We start from the raw sequence: 22630 nt of genomic DNA, 5'->3' as shown, positions 1-22630 counted from the left end.
GCGTAGCAATGACATCAAAAAACGGACAAGCCATGAAAACATAGTGCTAGCTATCTTACGATCATGCAAAGCAATATGATAATGAATGCTCAAGTCATGTATATGATGATGATGAAAGTTGCATGGCAATATATCTCGGAATGGCTATGGAAATGCCATGATAGGTAGGTATGGTGGCTGTTTTGAGGAAGGTATATGGTGGGTTTATGGTACCGGCGAAAGTTGCATGGTACTAGAGAGGCTAGCAATGATGGAAGGGTGAGAGTGCGTATAATCCATGGACTCAACATTAGTCATAAAGAACTCACATACTTATTGCAAAAATCTATTAGTCATCCAAACAAAGTACTACGCGCATGCTCCTAGGGGGATAGATTGGTAGGAAAAGACCATCGCTCGTCCCCGACCGCCACTTATAAGGAAGGCAATCAATAAATACCTCATGCTCCAACTTCATTACATAACGGTTCACCATACGTGCATGCTACGGGAATCACAAACCTCAACACAAGTATTTCTACAATTCACAACCACACACTAGCATGACTCTAATATCACCATCTTTATATCGCAAAACTATTGCAAGGAATCAAACATATCATATGTAGTGATCTACAAGTTTTATGTAGGATTTTATGACTAACCATGTGAATGACCAATTCCTGTCATCTCTCTAAATATATATAAGTGAAGCAAGAGAGTTTAATTCTTTCTACAAAAGTGTCAGGACTCCGATTCCAAGTCACATCGATCTAGCCCGTAACACCTCATATCACTTTGTGGCCTCACGCACGGTATCCCCATGGGTGTCGTCTTACCATGGCCCGGGACTGGTTGTGCCTTTTGGCTCACGTATATGATAGTGTCGCTAGCATCCATATGACAGAGAACCCGGGCCGACATGGCTAGTCGTGAACCCAACGAGGCACTAACCTATGGGGACAGGCATACATGAATCATGTCGAGCATGTCGGTCAGTAGCGTGTGAAATCGGGCTATAGCACTGGCCTAACAGGACTCCGGGGAACCCGGGCTGTACCAGGCTAGGCAGGACTCCGGATGTCACCGCGTGACATTTCCTCGAAGGGACAGGCATAGGAACGAAGTGAAACACATGCCGGCCAGTCAAGCGGCCTGAGCAGTAGTGCTGGGCTAGTAGGACTCCAGTGAACCGGGCTGTAGCGGACTACTATGGCTCAAGGAGGCACTAGACTACATTTCCCCATAAGAGAGGCGGCCAAGGATAAACAACTAGATTGTCGGATCCCACACATACCAAGCATTTCAATCATACACACAATATGCTCGATATGTGTAAATACAACATGGCATCACAACAAAACTCTACAACTCAAGTACTTTATTTAAAGGCTCCGGAGAGCCATACATAACATGTTCATACTAGTAGGGGTCACATGACCCGACACTCAAGTCATACAGGCATACAAGCACATGCGGAAGCAAAAAGTCTCAGTACAGACACTAGAAAGAAAGAAGGATTGACGAAGCCTGTCTATCTACAAAGGGCCCTCCATGGCCAGAATCACCACCTGGGTGGCAACTTACTCATTGACGTCGAGGTCTACGTAAAACCCATCAGAGGGGGCGGTGTTGTCATCTGAAAACAGTAATTAAAGCAACATGAGTACAAAGGTACTCAACAAGTCTTAAAACAGATCCTACTATACATGCTCATTCTCAAGAAGGTGGTGGAGTTATTGCAGCAAGCCAGCTTTGACTCTTGGTGAAGCTATTCTACGGGACACCACTGTAAAATAGTTTTCGCACACGAGTCCACTAATCACCTACACAATACTCCACCGGGGATCCTCCCTCGTCATCCTATGAGAGGGCCATCCTTGGTACTCACACTTATCTCGAGTTTTTTAGTAGTAACAATTAACTTGTCTGTGAACTGTATAGGCAACCAAGTAGTCGTTTACCGCAGACGCGGCTATTCGAATAGTTTTATACCCTGCAGGGGTGTACTTGGTCACACATGTTTCCACCACTTAGTGTCTGCACACGACATGTGCTCGGCAGACTTCAAGCAAAAGCCGACGTGGGTGTAGACCACGACCTGACTAACCACACAAGTCTCTAGTCCAGGTTTATCGCCTATTCGGGTTCCATCAACAAGGAAATTCGGTCGGGGTGTCCTCAACGGCCCCAAACGATGTGTACAGGGTCTCGAGACACCAAACGGGCGCCCGGCATACCCGGCCATGGTGTACCTACCGCATCATAGACCACCCCTAGGGTTAGCGCTACGCACGGCCGCCAACACATAACCTATAAACACCAGAAACTAGTTGCAACTCCTGGATAGAGGACGATAGGGGTCAGTAAGTCGAGCGGGGTCATATTTCAGGGCCCAATGTGTGGTAGTAGCTGAATATTAAATCACACATACAGATCTCAGTTCTTAGGGACGGCCTCGATGAAACAACCCACCAACTCCTACATGGCCTCTCATCGATACCTTTACCAAAACATGTTCAACACATCCCTCACATTACTGATGTAATCATTTCACTCTAGCCCATCACCCAGATGAACCAGACCTGACACAACTCTAAGCATAGCAGGCATAGCAAGGTAGGAAACACATACATGGCTCAATCAACTCCTACACATGCTAGTGGGTTTCATCTAGTTACTGTGGCAATGACAGGTCATGTAGAGGATAAGGGTTCAACTACCGCAGAACACAGTCGTTTGAAACATTGTTGTCTTAATGCAGTAAATGAGATCAAAAGCGAGAACATGGGATTGTATCGATATGATCAATGGGGCTGCTTGCCTGATGGAGTAGTAGTAGGGTACTGCCCTTCAGTTCGATACTCGGAAATATCCTCGGAGGCAGAACCTACCATGAAAGACACCACAAAACACAATCATCACATGGCAGTATGCAACAATATGATGCATGCTATGACATGGCAATATGAGGTGTCCTGCCTAACGTAATGTGAAACAAGTTGGTTTGGGTCCATTTGAATCAAGGATTCAAATGGAAGCTTATGTTCTTAAGCCTTATAAGTGTATTAGCTTGTTTCACCTAAACAGCAAGGTTAAAGTGTTTTGTCATGCATGAAACCATTACAGATGGAAAGAATGAACTTTTCTGATCAAATTTCATATATAAATCTTTGCATTTGGAGTTACAGATTAAAAGTTATGAATTTTTGAAGTTTGTAATATTATATGGAATTTCCTATATAAGAATAATTCCAGTAATTGAGTTATTACGCCAGCATTGCGTCAGGGTGACGTCAGTGGTCAACGGGGCCGGTCCAGGTCAAACCTGACCAATGGGACCCGTGTGTCAGTAGTTAATTAACTAACTAATTTTGGTTAGTGCTAATCTAAGTTAATTAGTAGGGCGGTCCCACGTGTCATAGACTTAGGGGAAGTCAACCTGGGCCCACATGGGGTCAAACAGGGTCAAAATCGTCGGCGTTTAGCCGCCGGTGAGGCCAGGCGCGGTGGAGTGATGCGGGTTTCATGCTCCGGCGTCCAAAACGACGGCGGAGAGCATCTACGCGTAGCTGTGAACAAGCCGCATCGAGTGGTAGTAGTGGGTGGAGCTGGGGTGGCCGAAAACGTCACCGGCGACGACCTTGGCGGTCGCCGGAGTTCGGGCGAGGTCGAAACCGAGGGTACGGGGCACGGCGAGGCACGTGGAGTGGTGCTACGGGCTCCTGCGAGTCCGCTGAGTGTGTTGGTCGCAATGGTGTGGCCAGTGGGTGGCCGGAGTCACGTCAACAACGAGCATGGCGGCGGCGGGTGCTCGGGTGAGCGTGGTGCGGTGTACACGGTGCAGGACGGAGTTAATGGAGAGGGGGAGGAGGTAGTTAGGCTCACCGCGATCACAACGAGGTAGACGGCGAGATCGGGGATGAGCTGGTGCTGCGGTGAAGGCGAAGGGGATCTCCGGCGGCCGGAGTTGGGTAAGACAGGGTCGGAGGCGACTCTAGAGCGGGCGAGCGCTCGGGCTCGGCCTGCTCGACGTAGTCGACGACGGCGGAGCTCGTGGACATGGTGACGCGGCACGGGGACTACGACGGACGCAGTTATCATGGTGGCGCGGTCGCCGCGGCGGCGGCCATGGTGCGGGAGAGCGAGGGAGAGGGGCCGGGGAGGAGAGGGCGTGTCTGCGAGCTTGGGGGAGGAGTGTGTGACCGAACCAGGGCAGCAGCACGGCGAGGGGAGGAAGCATGGCGGCTGGCAGCTGCGTGGCGCGCGCAGGTGCCGGCGTCGAGCACCTGCCTGCCTGCCTGGCTAAGCCAAGCAGCTCGCTGAAGCGGTGGCTGGGCTGGGCCAGCAGGTGGGCCTGCTAGGTGGGCACCAGGTAAGCCTCTACTCTCTCTGCTTTCTGTTTTTCTTTTTATTTATTCCTGCTCTGTGTTTTGAAATAGTAAAAATACTATTTCATTTAGTAAAAACCTGAAAATATTCAGAGGCACATTTGAAAATATTCTCAACAGCCTAAAAATACTTTCAGGATTATTTGGGCATTTTAAATATTTATAGGATTTAAATTGCCCAAATGCAATTAGTAATGAATTAATCCAATAACCTTATGATGTCCTAGAAAAGTGTGCACTATTTTTGTCAGAGGTTTTGACCCAAAAGAAAAGGGGTGGACTTTTTAGAAGGGCATTTCAGGTTCATTGAAAAAGATTTTAGTAAACCCTAGTTGTTTCCAGGGGGTGTTGGGGTTCTGTCATCCCCATTTCAGTTTTCTGGGAAAATAAACATGATGCAACACTCTAATGCATGAACTAGCTAGGGTGTGACAAAAATATATGCCCACGCTCTAACAAATATAAGTGAAGCAAAAGAGCATTCTACAAATGGCGGTTTTCTATGTAAAGAGAAAGAGGCAATCGAGACTTCAAATGATATAAGCGAAGCACATGAAGCGTTCTATAAAGCCATACTCAAAAGATGCAAAGAAAATTCTATAAATCAACCAAGGACCATCTCATACCAGCATGGTGCATAAAAGAAAAATGAAAACTAAATGCAAAAGACACTCCAAGATTGCACATATCGCATGAACGAAACGAATCCGAAAACATACCGATACTTGTTGAAGAAAGAGGGGATGCCTTCCGGGGCATCCCCAAGTTTAGATGCTTGAGTCTCCTTGAATATTTACTCGGGGTGCCTCAGGCATCCCCAAGCTTGAGCTCTTGCCTCTCTTCCTTCTTCTCACATCGAGGCCTTCTCGATCATCGAACACTTCATCCACACAAAACTTCAACAGAAAACTCAGTAAGATCCATTAGTATACTAAAGCAAATCACTACTCTAAGTACTGTTGCAAACCAATTCATATTTTGTTTTTGCATTGTGTCTACTGTAATGTAACTTTTTCATGGCTTAATCCACTAATATAAATTGATAGTTTCATCAAAACAAGCAAACTATGCATCAAAAACAGAATCTGTCTAAAATAGAATAGTCTGTAATAATCTGAACATTCACCATACTTCTGATACTTGAAAAATTCTACAAAAATTAGTAAATATAAACAATTTGTATTGGAAGACAGTGCAAAAATAATTAGAACCATTTGACGTAAAATCGCGCACTACAGCCAAAGTTTCTGTCCTACACCGTACAAACCATCAAGCAAATGTAAACATCCTAAAGGCAAACCTTGGCACATTATTTTTATATTTAAACTTTATAAAAGCACACAACAGAAATAAATGACTCTCTAAAACTTCCGGGTTGTCTCCCTGGCAGCGCTTTTTTAAAAGCCATTAAGCTAGGCATATAGTGCTCAAGTAATGGATCCACCCAGATCCCAAGGTATATCAAAGCCAATTTTAATTAACAATGATTTGTAATTTAGTGGTGAGCACAAGGTAACATATATCATGTAATGACGAAGTCTAACTCTCTTCCTATACATCGGCATGTCATAAAAGAACAATTCATGCACACATAGTAAAGGCAAATGCATAGTATAAACAGTTTTTTGCAATTTTATCATATTGGAAACATAGAGAGGTGGAGATATAGTTCCTCTCTCATAATAATTGCAAGTAGGAGCAGCAAGCACATGCATATTATATTCATCAAAATCATCATGTGCAACAATGAAAGGCAACCCATCAATATAATCCTTAATAAGGGCAAACTTCTCCGATATAGTGTAGTCGGGAGAATTCAAAAAGATAATAGGACTATCATGTGTGGGTGCAGTAGCAAAAATTTCATGTTTAACATAAGGAACTATAGAAAATTCATCTCCATAAGCATAATTCATATTGGCATCTTGGCCACAAGAATAGCAAGCATCATCAAAAAGTGATATTTCAAGAGAATCAATGGGATTATAACAATCATCACAGCAATCATCCTTCGGTAAGCACGAAGGGAAATTAAACAATGTATGAGTTGAAGAGTTACTCTCATTAGAAGGTGGGAACGGGTAGCTAATCCGCTCTTCCTACTTTTGTTCTTCGCTCTCCTCCTCATCTTTTTCATCCAATGAGCTCACAGTTTCATCAATTTCTTCTTCCATAGACTCCAGCAAAATATAAATCTCTTCTTGGACAGCGGAGTAGTCCTCAATATATGGTTCAACATAGGCATTAGAAGAATAATTATCGTAGAAATATTTAAGTATGGCAAAATTTTCAGATTTGTAAAGAGTAGCATCATACTTTTCAATCAAAGAAGCAATTTCGTAAGTACCCTTAAAAGCAACAAATTCTTCAACTTGTTGAACATCATAGTAATTATAAACACCCTTAGCATACGAAGATATGATTCCATTATCACCAAACACATTGATAGGGAAGGTGTTTCTTAGGGTTTTCAGAACAACAAGTAAAATCATATATTTCACATAAATTCCAAGCATAGCATTGCAAGCGATGAATTTGATCCAGTAAAAGTTTCCCTTTTTCAGATATTCGGTGTCGCACATAACAAGCATGCTCATCTTAGGATTTGCCATCAACTAAGCTAGTTGGGGTTTTATCACGAGCACATAGGGATCGAAGATGATCCAAGTAATAGGCTTCAGCAGTGTGATAGATTTTGAGTGGTTCTTCAACCATTGGTTCAATAGGTACAACTATTTTTTTTGGTATTTTGCGTTTCCTACCAATAACTAAAGATAGAAAACAACTAAGAACAGCAAATAAAAATTACTTTAGTGATAAAGCAAACAAGCACACACGAGAATTTTCACCCCACGCTATGACTCCCCGGCAACAGCGCCAGAAAAGGTCTTGATAACCCACAAGTATAGGGGATCGCAATAGGTTTTGATAAGTAAGAGTGTCGAACCCAACGAGGAGCTAAAGGTAGAACAAATATTCCCTCAAGTTGTATCGACCACCGATACAACTCTACGCACGCTTGACGTTCGCCTTACCTAGAACAATTATGGAACTAGAAGTACTTTGTAGGTGTTGTTGGACAGGTTTGCAAGATAATAAAGAGCAAGTAAATAAAAGGTAGGGGCTGTTTAGATTAAGAAACCATAAAGTAAATATAGCGAGTGTGGAAAAGTGGTGGTAGGAGTTGCGAAATTGCTCCTAAGCAATTGACTACTTTGCTAGACCGATAGCAAGTATTATGTGGGAGAGGCCACTACTAGCATGTCATCCCTGACTTGGAATTCTATGCACTTATGATTGGAACTATTAGCAAGCATCCGCAACTAATAATGTTCATTAAGGTAAAACCCAACCATAGCATTAAGGTACATTGGTCCCCCTTCAATCCCGTATGCATCAATTTCTATGCTAGGTTGAAGCTTCTGTCACTCTTGCCCTCCAATACATAGTCCTATCAACATACAACTAACCCTAGGGTGTGATCCACGTGCGCAATCATATGATGGGCACCAAAGGACAGCAACATAACCACAAGCAAATTAAATCAATCATAGCAATTCATCAACCACCGATAGGACAACAAAAATCTACTCAGACATCATAGGATGGCAACACATCATTGGATAATAATATGAAGCATAAAGAACTATGTTAAAGTAGAGGGTACAACGGATTGCGGGAGAGTGGACCGCTGTAGATAGAGGGGGAAGGTGATGGAGATGTTGGTGAAGATGGCGGAGGTGTTGGTGTAGATCGCGGTGATGATGATGGCCCCGGTGGCTCTCTGGTGCCACCGAAAGCGAGGGGGAGAGAGCCCCCCCCCCCTCCTTCTTATTCTTCCTTGACCTCCTACATAGATGGGAGAATGGTTTCCTCTCTGGTCCATGGTTTCCATGGCATGGGAGGGGCGAGAGCCCCTCCGATATTGGATCTGTCTCTCTGTCTCTCTCTGTTTCTGCGTTCTGATATTCTTCCCTTTCACCGTTTCTTATATTCCCGGAGATCCGTAACTCCGATTGGGCTGAAATTTTGACATGATCTCTATACGGATATTAGCTTTCTTGCGGCGAAAGAAGGGCATCAACCGCCTTACGGGTGGCCCATGAGGGTCAGGGGCGCCCCCATGGGGGCAGGCGCGCCCCCTGCCTCGTGGCCACCTCGGGCACCATCTCGCGTGGATTTTTCTTCCCAAAAATCATATATATTCCAAAAAAATCTCAGTCAATTTTTATCCCGTTTGGACTTCGTTTGATATGGATATTCTACGAAACAAAAAACATGCAACAAATAGGAACTGGCACTGGATCAATATGTTAGTCCCAAAAATAGTATAAAAAGATGCCAAAAGTATATGAAAGTTGTAGAATATTGGCATCGAACAATCAAAAATTATAGATATGATGGAGACGTATCAAGGAGTCACCCACCTTTGTAGTCCTTCTCTCCACATCTTCTTTTTCTGCTGGTCATGTTGGAGAAGGAAGCCTGGGGCCAGCCCCTGGGCTCCTGTTTGGGGTTTTCGTTGTCTTATGCTGGTGCTGATGCTTGGGGAGTGAGCCTGGTCCTTAGCGTGGCGAGCCTTTTGATATCTTCGATGCTTGTCCGGGAGGAGGGGCCAGAGATCATTGGCAATCCCAACACCGCCCCTCCCGGAGGTCTTGGGGCCGACGTCGATGAGAGGCGCGCCTTCCGCCGTGCTCTCCATCGGGCGTTCCCTTGTGCTTCCGCTCCCTCCGGGCTACCTCTCCTGCAACCTGACGGGAACGGACTGGACTCCAGCTCTGGCGCTCCTTTTGTCCTCCTCGCCTTCGACGGCCATGCCTAGAAGGAGAGGGACAAGAAAGGGCATTACGGAGCACTTATCTTTTTTCAATCTTAAACTTGTAGGCAATTGCCAAATTTTAATTCAAATAATGTACTCTCTCAAGTCCATCTTTGTGTTCTGTAATGCTTGTACTTGTATCTACATGTCAATGAAAGAGGTGGAGTGCATGTATATGTCCATGCCGGGAACCCGTGCATGTATATGTCCATGCAGAGGTGGAGTGCCTCTTTACTATAATTAAACGAGCTTTCCCCGGCAAGGATATCCCGCCGGCACCCTTTTCGTCTGCCAGAGAACCATGTCTGCTAGGGAATAGACTGAGGCACCAGCCCCCCGGCCACTCCCTTTTTACCAAGGGCCACTGCGACCATCGAGGCCGAAGCAGCGTTCGAGCCAAGGATGGGAGCACCCTGGTTCCGAGAGAGCGGCGACGTTTCTCTATGCACAAGTTATAGCTTACATAACACTAATGGACAAGAGGTAAACTTATCTATTTGGCTTGCCGCGGATCACAGTGTCGTGCAATCTTCTCGTCCCTTGTCGGAGTCAAGTTGACGGCAAGAACCTGCAACTCCATCTAGATGAGAATGAATTCAGGATGCAATCCTATCTATATGCATATGCAAATGCTCATGAAATGCTTATGCAGTGATCTGGGTGTGCTCATGCACGCATGCGATCTTGATCGGGGTCCCCCACAGCGCTTCTATATTTTCTCTTGCATGGGGCCATCACCCCGGCTTTGCACAAGGGGTTACATGCAACTAAGGCAAGGCCTGTACAAAAGGGTGGCTACCGGGCAGTGCCCGACAACCTCGCACCTTACGGGTAGTACTTAGGGAGATGCTCAATATTCCGTGAGTTTTGCAACTGTGTGCCATTCCCGGTCTCCAGATGGACTGCGCCAGGTCTGGTGACTCGTACCACCCAGTAAAGGCCTTCCCACTTCGGTGACAGCTTGTTTGTACCCTTGGCGGATTGAACGCGCCTAAGGACAAGGTCTCCTTCCTCAAAACACTGGGCATGAACCCTGCGGCTATGATAGCGACGCAGGGCTTGCTGGTAGCTTGCAGCACGCGTAGCAACCCGAAGACGGTTTTCCTCGAGTAGCACCGCGTCATCACACCGGTGCTGATCTTGCGCTACTTCAGCGTAGGCAAGCACTCAAAGGGACCCATAAATGAGTTCCGTGGGGATAACTGCTTCTGCCCCGTAGACCAGGGAGAAGGGAGTCTTCCCGGTAGCTCGGTTAGGTGTCGTTCTGAGGGACAAGAGAACTATCGGCAGCTCATCGATCTACCGCCTGTTGTGCTTCTATAGCATATCAAACGTTCATGTCTTGAGTCCACGAAGCACTTCAGTGTTCTCCCTCTCAACTATCGGCGAATGAGATCTTGCAACCAACTCTTTCAAGAACTTGATAGCCGACTGATCAGTCACCTTTCTCACGGCAGTCACCTCCAGCCACTTTGTAAACTTGTCGATGGCACAAACAAGAATTCAAAGCCCCCGATTGCTCGGGGGAAGGGGCCAAGAATATCAGGCTCCCAGACCGAAAATGGCCATGATAGAGGGATTGTCTGAAGGGCTTGGGCAGGCAGGTGTGTTTTCTTGGAATGGAACTGGCAGGCTTCACATTTTGTGACTAACTCAACCGCATCTTGGAGGATTGTGGGCCAATAGAATCCTCGCTGGAATGCTTTCCCAACTAATGCCCTTGATCCAATGTGGGAACCGCACATTCCTCTATGAATCTCGGACAGTAGCTCCTTTCCATCCTCCCGATAGACACACTTCAATTTCACATCGTTGGGCCTCCTTCTGTATAGAGTGTCATCGACAAACTAATACATACTGGCCCTCCAGGGCTACCTTTTCAGCTTCATCTTGGTTGTCGGGGAGTTCTCCGGTCTGGAGGAAGTGGATGATGTGCCTTGCCCAAGTTGGAGCCTGGGGCATGGCAACGAGGACTAGCGGCACCTCCTATGCTGCGGGAGCACCAGCCTCGTTCGTGGGGTCTGTCGGTGTCAAAACCGGCGGATCTCGAGTAGGGGGTCCCGAACTGTGCGTCAAGGCCGGATGGTAACAGGAGACAAGGGACACAATGTTTTCTACCAAGGTTCGGGCCCTCTCGATGGACGTAATACCCTACTCCTGCTTGATTAATATTGATGATATGGGTAGTACAAGAGTAGATCTACCACGAGATCAAGGAGACTAAACCCTAGAGGCTAGCCTATGGTATGATTGTTGTGTATGGAGTTGATTGCCTACGGACTACAACACTCCGGTTTATATAGACACCGGATAGGGTTAGGGTTACATAAAGTCGGTTACAATGGTAGGAGATCTTGAATATCCGCATCGCCAAGCTTGCCTTCCACGCCAAGGAAAGTCCCATCCGGACACGGGACGAAGTCTTCAATCTTGTATCTTCATAGTCCAGGAGTCCGGCTGAAGGTATAGTCCGGCTATCCGAACACCCCCTAATCCAGGATCTCTCAGTAGCCCCCGAACCAGGCTTCAATGACGATGAGTCCGGCGCGCAGATTGTTCAGCATTGCAAGGCGGGTTCTTCTCCAAATCTTGTGTACCTGTAGGAATAATGTCCGATTTTTGTAATGTAGTGCTCCTCGGCTTCTACGCCCAATAATGGCCGTCTTCCATGTGTTCAAACGAATGCGAAAAGCCGGGGTGTTTTTACATCCACACCCCTAGCCGTATAAACGAGCCGCCTATTTAACGGGATGGGGATTTAGGTCCAAACCACATCTTCTCCTTTCCGCGAGTTATCATCAGAGCGCTTCTAGCAAAGGTCCATTCCAACATGACCAGCCGTCGCAGCTCCTCCCCTCGCCCCTCCGGTCCCAAACCTGGGGATTTCTCCCTCTGGCATACATGGTCCCGGTCCGAGCCGGTCTCGCCACCTATAATGGCGGAAAACAAGCGGAGAGCACCCCCAATCCTTCTAAAGGAGAGCGGGTGTGCCTCGTCCCCTATCTAATAAGGGGACTGGGATTTCCAATTCATCCATTTCTCCGCAGGCTTCTGGAGTTCTACGGCCTCCAGCCGCACAATCTCACGCCCGCCTCCGTATTGCATATTGCGGGTTTCGTCGCCCTTTGCGAGCTATTTTTAGGCGTTGAGGCTCATTTCGCGCTGTGGAAGAGGTTATTCTGCCTGGTGCCCCGATCTCAAAAGGGGTCTATATACCAAGTGGGCGGAGCCGAAGTATGGCGCATCGCCGGGACCGGATACCTATCCGGAACCCCAAAGAAGGCGTCCAAGGACTGGCCTTCGGAATGGTTTTATATAGATGACGTCCCGCTACCGGACCCTATCCGGGTCGGTCTCCCTGAGTTTAACAGTGCTCCATTGAAGAAACGCTTGAGCTGGCGTCCGTGGAGCTCTCAGAGAGAAAGCGACAGAGACGTCCTTTACCAGATGGGCCGGATAAGACTGTTGGCTCATTCCGGACTAACCATGATTGGAGTCATGGCCGCATGCATTATGCGGGGGGTGCAGCCGCTTCAATATATAGGCCACCCCATGTGGGATTTCAACGGGGAGGATGACGCCACACGTTACGGTCGTAAGGGGCCGGCCTCAGCTGCCGCCCTAGTAAAGATATTATCCTCTTTGTACAAGGGAGAAAAGGAGGAATTCCACTGCGTCAATCCGCAGGCCGGATTTACTATGTACGATCCTCCAAGTTGGGTAAGTGAATAATTGCGCTTGCCCGTTTGTTTTATACTCCCACGGTTAGATATGTAGTCTAACGACTTCAATCCAGGAACTGCGACAGGTGGTAAAGGATATAAACAGCCGCCCTCCACAGCCCGAGGACCCAGAACGGTCCCTCGATCCGGACTCCGAAGAGGATCCAAACATATCGGTCGAGCTTATCGACGGGGTGTTCCATCAGCTAAGCAAGGACAATACCTTGGTAGCCATCACGGCTGATTACCCAGGGTTAATCCCGACCTCCCAGGTGACAGAAACCGGAGTCTCATTCCCTTGAGAGAGATTCCACTCTCACGTATTCCGGTGTTTCTGACAACAACCGCGCTTTGCAGGGGAGATTTCCGAGGCAGGAGGCCGAACCTGCGGCGGCTAGCCAACGAGGGGCCATAGGGCCCCGTGGGGCAAAAAGGAATGTAGTACGGACTGAGATGCCGGCGCAAAGGTATAGCGCACCCTCTGTTTCCCTGGTGTTATTCTGTCAGGGCATATTAACGTTCGTGCTATCTTCAGAATGAAGAGACCTCGCCGGACTACATCCGGAGAGGTTGCCAATCGCGCCTCCACCAGCCAGGCTCCAACGTCTAGCCAGGAAGCGGAGGTGAGCACAAGGCGCGCACCGGACGCTCCTCCGACAGAGGATGCGGACAGGCTGTCTGCCACGAATTCTGAAGTGGAGAGTGCCATGAACTACAGGCGTCGCCGGACAGTTCTACGCGACGCTTGTTTCTCCCAAGAGGCTTTATATGCCTTTAATTCGGGAGATGCGTACCTCCGTGCCGCTCGAAATGGTTTAGCCAGAGCCACGGAACAGTATGTAAAAGACATACGGGTAAGAAAATTTTGGTCAAATATATATATATACCAGTAGCCCCCGAGACTTGAAACAGTTAGAGCAACTGATTTAAGGATCATTTAATATGCAGGTTCTTACAGAGAAGAATATTGTACTATCCCAGGAGCTGGAAAGGTGCAAGGCCCAACTAGAGGCCGCACTAGCCGCAGCAGGGGAGCCCAAAGCGACCCCCTCAGGTAAGATACACTTTGAAAGATAGTATTGTGCGGTGTGGGTGCAAATCTGACAAAACATGTTGCAGATGGCGCCGGACTCGATCCGGAAAAGCAACAACTCTTACGCCGGCTAAAGGCCGATGAGAGTACGTTGACAAAGGTGAGGTGAGAGAAGAATGATCTTCAGGATGCCAATACCAGGCTGGACGTCGAACTTAAAGATGTTCGTGGCCAGCTATCGGACTCCGCGAAGGAGAATCAGCGGCTTCGATGCGGCATATTTAGTAAGTGCTTGAACGAACTTTGAAAAAAGAGTTCGGCGAGGAAGTCGACTAACAGAGTAATGTCTGTAGGTATGCTCACAGGTCGTCCTGCAGAGGAGATGCCCGGTTCTACGGGTGACCTTCTTCCCGAACTCATGCAACTGCACGAGCGAATTCGGCAGGCGATGCGGGGTGTTGCCCAAGCCTTATGGCCTGCCCACTCCATGCCCGAGGGCCTTGGAGAGCTTGCGGAGAAGCTAAAGGGAGCTCGGCGGCGCTTCCGGTTGTGGAAGATATCGGCCTGCCGACAAGGCGCTAGGGAAGCCTGGGCCATGGTGAAGACCCGTTTTACGAAGTCTGACCCAAACCACATGGCCAAGGTCGGACCAGTGGGGCCTGACGGGAAGGAGATCCCTGTGAGCTTAGTATACGGCCAAGTAGAGTTGGCTGCGAAGTATTCCTAGCAGGACTGTAAATTAGACAGCCTGTTAGATGGTATAGAAGAGGAATACAATCAGTCAGAATGACTATGTAATTTTGAATTGACATGTGTAATGCCTTCTAGCCGGATTGTAGATCGTTTGTCGTTGCCGACCTTTTCGCTTCAACCTCGGGACCTGACGGTCCGGAGTGTGTCCGAATACCATAGCGGTTATATAAGAACCATGGTATGCGTGGAGACCAGGCGTAGGGGTCATTAGTGCTTTAGCAGACAAGTGCCCAACTAGTTATGTTATATTACATGGTTAGTAAGAAACATCTTCCAGAGAGAATAGTTCCGTTAGGGGTTCCTTTCGCTGGGAGGCATGCCCTAAAGTGCATGTCCGGACTACGTAAAAAGATGTAGAAAAAAGCATCTGGGGGCGCATAGAATGAGTAAAAAGATCATCTTTTATCTCACCGACCGAATATTCCCTTAAGAACGCTAGCTTTCGGCTTCACCCAGTCTGAGGTACACATCCGGCTGACCCGGCAGTAACAATCGCAGAGGTGCTCCCTTTACCGTCTAGCCGAACAATCGGGAACGTAGGGGTAAGCACAGGAGCCAGGCAACCCAGCTTGGCCAAAACTTAAGTCATATCAATGCATATAATGGTGAAGAAAAAGGTACATGCGGAAGTTTGACGCATGTGTTGGGCGTGAATCCCGTATAAATAAGCTTCTGTTTAAGAAGCCCCCGGGTTTAATGAGCGCGAGTGGCGCGTCACTAGATGAGCCTTTAAGGGCTATAAAAGAAAAGAGGGGAAGGAGAGAAATGTAGGACAGAAAAATGCAAAAAATGGACAGAGGAAGGAGACGAACACAGAGTCCGGCGCTAGGCATAGAATTTTCGGAGACGGGTGGCGTTCCACGGGTTCGGCTTGAGTCGGTTATCCGACGCATCTCGCAGGCGGTACGCCCCGCCAGTCAGGACTTGGTCGATTATGCATGGACCTTCCCACTTGGGCTTGAGTTTGTCTTTTTTCTTATCCGGCAGGCGTAGAACTAGTTCGCCAACATTTTAATTTTTGGCCCGTACTTCTCTGCTTTGATATCTTCGGGCCTGCAGTTGATAAAATGCGGAACAGGCTTTTGCCACGTCACGCTCCTCCTCCAGGGCGTCCAAGTTGTCCTGCCGATCGAGCTCGGCTTCTCTTTCTTCATACATGCGCACTCTAGGTGAGTCATGAATTATGTCACAGGGCAGAACTGCCTCTCCGTACACCATAAAAATGGTGTGTATCCGGTGGTGCGATTTGGCGTGGTCCGCAGCCCCCATAGCACGGAGTCGAGCTCCTCTACCCGGTGCGTGTTAGATTCCTTGAGGGACCGCACCAGTCTGGGTTTAATGACGCTCATGATAAGACCATTTGCACGTTCGACCTGGCCGTTGGTTTGTGGGTCATAGACGGAAGCATAATCGAGCTTGATGCCCATGGTTTTGCACCAGAGTTTTACCTCATCGGTGGTAAAGTTTGTACCGTTATCGGTTATGATGCTGTGGGGGATGCCATAACGGTGTACAACCCCGGATATGAAGTCTATCACAGGTCCGGATTCGGCCGTTTTAACAGGCTTGGCTTCTATCCATTTGGTGAATTTATCCACCATGACCAGTAAGTATTTTTTCCTATCGGTCCCACCTTTAAGGGGTCCGACCATGTCAAGCCCCCAGACCGCAAAAGGCCAGGTGATGGGTATAGTTTGGAGTGCGGTGGGTGGCATATGGCTTTGGTTTGGCAAAAAGTTGGCAACCAGTACATCATTGGACTAGGTCCTGAGCGTCTGCCTGGGCCGTCGGCCAATAAAAGCCTGTACGGAAAGCCTTGCTAACAAGGGACCGAGCAGCAGTGTGGTGACCACCGAGTCCGGCATGAATTTCAGCCAGAAGGTTCCGCCCTTCCTCTTCGGAGATGCACCTTTGAAGGACTCCGGTAGTGCTTTTCTTATAAAGCTCTCCCTCATGGACTCCATAGGCTTTAGATCGCCGCACTATGCAGCGGGCCTCGTTTTGGTCCTCCGGGAGTTCCTGCCTAGTAAGGTAGGCTAGGAATGGTTCTGTCCACGGGGCGATGATCGCCATTATTACGTGGGCCGAATGTGTAATTTCATTGGCAGAGCCTCCAATTGTGTCAGATTGTTCAGCGTCGAGTGGTGCGGCTGGGTCCGGGCTGTTATTTGTGGGTTCCCCCTCCCATGCTACGGATGGCTTGAACAATCTTTCCAAAAAGATGTTGGGGGGACTGCATCGCGTTTTGCTCCGATGCGTGCCAGGACGTCCGCTGCTTGATTGTTTTCTCAGGCTATATGGTGAAACTCCAGCCCTTCGAACCGAGCTGACATTTTTAGGACGGCGTTGCGGTAAGCTGCCATTTTTGGGTCCTTGGCGTCGAAGTCTCCATTTATTTGGGATATCGCGAGGTTTGAATCCCCGCGTACCTCTAGGCACTGGATACCCATGGATACTGCTATCCGGAGACCATGTAGGAGGGCCTCATATTCGGCTGCATTGTTTGAATCCGTGTACATGATCTGGAGCACATATTGGACTGTGTCTCCTGTGGGGGACGTCAGGACGACGCCAGCCCCCAGTCCGGCCAACATTTTGGAGCCGTCGAAATGCATAATCCAGTTTGAATATGTGCCGTACTGTTTAGGGAGCTCGGCCTCCGTCCATTCTGCGACGAAGTCGGCCAAAACTTGCGATTTAATAGCTCGCCGTGGCTTATAGGTTATATCGAACGGGAGAAGCTTGATGGCCCATTTTGCAATCCGGCCCGTTGCGTCGCGGTTGTTGATGATATCGTTGAGTGGTACTTCCGAGGCTAATGTTATGGAACACTCTTGAAAGTAGTGTCGTAGCTTCCGGGATGCCATGAATACCGCGTATGCAATCTTTTGATAATGCGGGTACCGTGATTTGCATGGAGTGAGGACAGTGGATACGTAGTAGACCGGCCTTTGAAGGGGGAATTTCTGTCCGTCCGTTTCTTGCTCGACAACGAGCACTGCGCTGACAACTTGATGTGTTGCTGCAATGTACAATAACATTGGTTCGCCGGTGCTCGGCGCGGCCAGGACTGGGTTTGTTGCCAATATGGCTTTTATTTCATCAAGTCCGGCCGTGGTGGCCTCCGTCCACTCGAAGTGTCCGGTGCGCTGAAGGAGGCGATAGAGGGGTAGTGCCTTTTCTCCCAAGCGGGAGATGAAGCGGCTTAAAGCCGCCACACATCCGGCTAATTTTTATATTTGTTTGAGGTCCTTTGGGATATCCAATTGTGACAAAGCTCGGATCTTGGCTGGATTTGCTTCAATTCCTCTACCGGATACAATGAAGCCCAAGAGCTTTCTGGCTAGAATGCTGAAGACGCATTTTTCCGGGTTGAGCTTGATGTCATATTTTCGGAGGTTATCGAATGTAAGCCTCAAGTTGTCTACTAGAGATTCGGCATGTCTTGATTTGACAACCACATCATCCATATATGCCTCCACTGTTTTGCCGATCTGATTTGCCAGACATGTCTGGATCATGCGCTGATATGTTGCGCCGGCGTTTTTCAGCCCGAAGGGCATTGTGTTGAAGCAGAATGGGCCGTATGGTGTGATGAATGTTGTTGCAGCTTGGTCTGATTCTGCCATCTTAATTTGATGGTAACCGGAGTATGCGTCGAGGAAACACAACAAATCGTGTCCTGCGGTGGCATCAATAATTTGATCGATGTGGGGGAGGGGGAAGGGATCCTTTGGGCAAGCCTTGTTAAGGTCTTTAAAATCGACACACAGGCGCCAGGATTTGTCCTTCTTTGGTACCATCACCAGGTTTGCTAGCCAGTCCGGATGTTTTATGTCTCTGATGAATCCGGCCTCCAATAGCTTGGCTAGCTCCTCTCCCATAGCCTGTCTCTTGGGTTCGAAAAAACGCCGAAGGGCTTGTTTGACAGGTTTGAATCCTTTTAGGATATTTAAGCTGTGTTCGGCCAGCCTGCGTGGGATCCCTGGCATGTTTGAAGGGTGCCAGGCGAAGATGTCCCTGTTCTCTCGTAGGAACTCTCGCAGTGCGGCGTCTGCATCAGGGTTCAGTCGTGCCCCGATTGAAGCTGTTTTATTGGGGTCCGTTGGATGGACCTGGAATTTGACTATTTCGTCGGCTGGCTTGAAGGATGTGGATTTGGATCTCTTATCGAGTATCACATCATCCCTGTTAACCGTGGAGCGCAGCGCAGTCAGTTCCTTGGCCGCTAAGGCTTCGGATAGTGCCTCAAGGGCTAATGCGGTCGTCTTGTTTTCGGCGCGGAGTGCTATGTCTGGATCACTAGCTAGAGTGATAATTCCATTCGGCCCGGGCATCTTAAGCTTCATGTACCCGTAATGGGGTATTGCTTGGAAGATTTTGAATGCTTCCCGCCATAGTAAAGCGTGACATCCGCTCTTAAACGGGGCCACCTGAAACGTGACTTCTTCGGACCTGTAATTATCCGGCGTGCCGAACACCACATCTAGTGTGATTTTTCCTGTGCAGCGCGCTTCCCGACTGGGGCTTATTCCTCTAAAGGTTGTGTTGCTTCGCTCGACGCGGTTCCAGTCTATTTCCATTTTTTGAAGGGTTTCCTCATAAATGAGGTTCAGTCCGCTGCCTCCGTCCATGAGCACCTTGGTGAGGTGAAAGCCGTCCACTATGGGACTGAGGACCAATGCGGCTGGTGCTCGGGCTGTTCGGAATCTAGGTTCATCACTTGCGTTGAAGGTAATGGCAGTGTCGCTCCATGGATTTATTGTTGCAACTTGATAGACTTCGGCGAGGCTGCGGAGTGTTCTTTTTCGCACATTGTTTGATGCCAAAGTCTCGAAGACTGTGAGAGCGGTACTGGTGTCCTCGGGATGGCTTTCTGCGGCCTCCAGAATTAAGAGGTCCTTGCCGATTTTGGCCACCTGCCGGAGTATCCAACATGCTCTAAGGCTGTGAGTTGGTGTGGCATCCTCTGTACTGTGAATTCTACAGGGTCCATCAAACCACCTTTCCAGTACGGTTCCATGCCCTGTAGAGGGTTTTGGTTTTTTGGTGTTTATCCCGGGTGTCCTATGATGATGCACCCTCTTAGTTCGGATGGGATTACTATTCAAGGCCGGATTATCCCAAAACTTTATTTCGGTTTCCAGGCGCTTCCATCGCATAGTATTTTTGTATTATGGACGCCAAGTCAGCGAAGCGTGTAATATCACGACGACTTAAGGCGTTAAGGATTCCCTCGTCCGTGCAATTACTGCAGAAAATTGAGATTGCGTCTCCCTCGCGGCAATCCTTTATCCTGTTCATAACCAGGAGGAATCTGGCCCAGTAATGATGTACTGTTTCCTCAGGCCTCTGCCTGATTTGGGAGAGATCTCTTATGTTCGGGTGGGCAGGTGTCATTGAATCTGAAACCTCACCCAATCCAAGATTCGGAGGCCGAAGAGTTTCCGAACTCTGAAGTTCGGATTCTTGGATGTTGTCCAACGAATCTAGCCCGCTGCCTGATCCTAAGCTCAGGTCTTGAGTTACATCCTCCTCTCCGCAGGTATCCGGCTTGGAGAAGTTGGGAGTTCGGACATAGCTAGTCCTCAAAATAGATGAAGGGTCGTCGCACTGCACCTCTACCACGGCAACGTGGTGGGTGACTTGGGGAGAGTTAATTTCTCTTAGATCGGGTTTAAGCCAGACCTGGTCGTAATCCGTAGCGACCCCCAAGGCGGCGATGCGATCCAAGAGCTCGTTTACGGAAGAGAGCTCCATTGGATCTAGCTGCTCGACGAGCTCCAAGCTGACGTGTAGGTTGCTTTTGATGACCCGAGAGGTCACCGTCGGCGCAACAGCCGAATAGGCGGTCATGAGGAAACCACCTAGCCAGAGGGTTTGGCCGACAGCCAAGGCTCCCTTAGCAATGGCGCCGTCTTTAAAGACGGGAGGAGGCATCCATCCTGATTGTGACGGCACAGAGGAACTCTCAATGAAAGCACCAATGTCGGTGTCAAAACGGTGGATCTCGGGTAGGGTGTCCCGAACTGTGCGTCAAGGCCGGATGGTAACAGGAGACAAGGGACACACTGTTTTTTACCCAGGTTCGGGCCCTCTCGATGGAGGTAATACCCTACTCCTGCTTGATTAATATTGATGATATGGGTAGTACAAGAGTAGATCTACCACGAGATCAAGGAGACTAAACCCTAGAGGCTAGCCTATGGTATGATTGTTGTGTATGGAGTTGATTGCCTACGGACTACAACCCTCCGGTTTATATAGACACCGGATAGGGTTAGGGTTACATAAAGTCGGTTACAATGGTAGGGGATCTTGAATATCTGCATCGCCAAGCTTGCCTTCCACGCCAAGGAAAGTCCCATCCGGACACGGGACGAAGTCTTCAATCTTGTATCTTCATAGTCCAGGAGTCCGGCTGAAGGTATAGTCCGGCTATCCGAACACCCCCTAATCCAAGACTCCCTCAGGGTCCATGTGCCCGGTTGGAGGGGGTGGTCCAGCAGGCTATGAGGAGTTGTTTCTGGTAGGCTCTCTGCCGAGAGCAGACGGCTCGACCGGAGAGTCTTACCATAGTCCAACTTTCCCCTTTTTCGGGCCATTGTTGCTAGTGATACGGAGGGTTGAGAGAGACGGAGAACAAAAGTGATCAGCTAGTGGTTCCATAGGAAGCTAGTGGTTCCACAGGAAGCTTCTACGCAGCGCACTTTGACAAGTGATCAGCTACGCTGTTTTATGCATGGGATACATGCTCTGTTTGCAACCCATCAAAGTGCTCCTCCAATCTCCTCACTTCCTTGACGTATGCCTCCATCAATGGACTTTGATAATCCTTGTTGACTTGTCTCACCAGAAGTTGTGACTCTCCACGAATGATCAACTTCTTAATTCCCAATTCTGCTGAAATTCTAAGCCCAGCAAGTAGCCCTTCATACTCACCAGTATTGTTGGTGGCTTCTTCCCGGGAAAAATGCATTTGGATGACGTACTTCAAGTTCTCCTCGAAGGGGGCAACAAGAAGCACGCCAGCCCCGGCACTTTGTAGGGAAAAGCGCAATCAAAATACATATTCCATTCTTTGGGTGATTCCATGCCAGGGATAGTTGACTCTGTCACTTCCTCATTAGGGGTTGGCGTCCATTCTGCAATAAACTCTGCCAGTGCCTTGCTCTGAATAGTTGATGTGCTCTCAAACTTCAAACTAAAGCTGGATAACTCCAAAGCCCACTCCACTATTCTGCCAGTAGCCTTAGGGTTTCGTAGTTTCCTTTGTAGTCGAAAATGACTGACAGCTGTGATCTCATGGGCTTGAAAGTAGTGGTGCAGTTTCCTTGAGGCCATAACGAGACCAAAGATCAACTTCCGTATACCAGACTACCTCGATCTAGCCCTTTGAAACAAGGAGCTGATGAAGTATACTGGGTGATGCACCACATTCTTCCTTGTCGCGTCCTTGGGGTCATTCTCGTTGTCGTGCTCATGGATTTTCTAATCCTTCTCTGACTCTGCTGTTTTCTTCTCACTTTCTGCCTCATCCACTTCTCGCTACGCCACCAAGGCCGCACTAACCACTTGGTTGGTTGCCGCCAAGTATAGCAACAACGATTCTTAGGATTTGGGCACAGCCAAGGTAGGTACAGACGATAGGTAGTCCTTCAACTCTTGCAGAGTGGCATCCCCTTCCGTGGTCCACATCATAGGTCCTGCCTTCTTCAAAATTTTGAAGAACGGTAGGGCACGCTGGGCAGACTTGGAGATGAATCTGCCTAGCGCGGCCACAAACCCTGTTAAGCGCCTCACATCCTTAACTACCCTTGGCGCTTCGATCTGCTTGATGGCTTTGATCTTGTATGGGTTAGCTTCGATCCCCCGATGGGATATGAAGAAACCAAGTAGCTTGCCAGAGGGAACACCAAAACACACACTT

The sequence above is a fragment of the Triticum urartu genome, chromosome 5A, assembly GCF_056163025.1.
Source record: "Triticum urartu cultivar PI428250 chromosome 5A, HENAU_Tu73, whole genome shotgun sequence".
Taxonomy (NCBI): domain Eukaryota; kingdom Viridiplantae; phylum Streptophyta; class Magnoliopsida; order Poales; family Poaceae; genus Triticum; species Triticum urartu.
The sequence above is the reverse complement of the archived record's forward strand: the minus strand, read 5'-3'. Positions refer to the sequence as shown.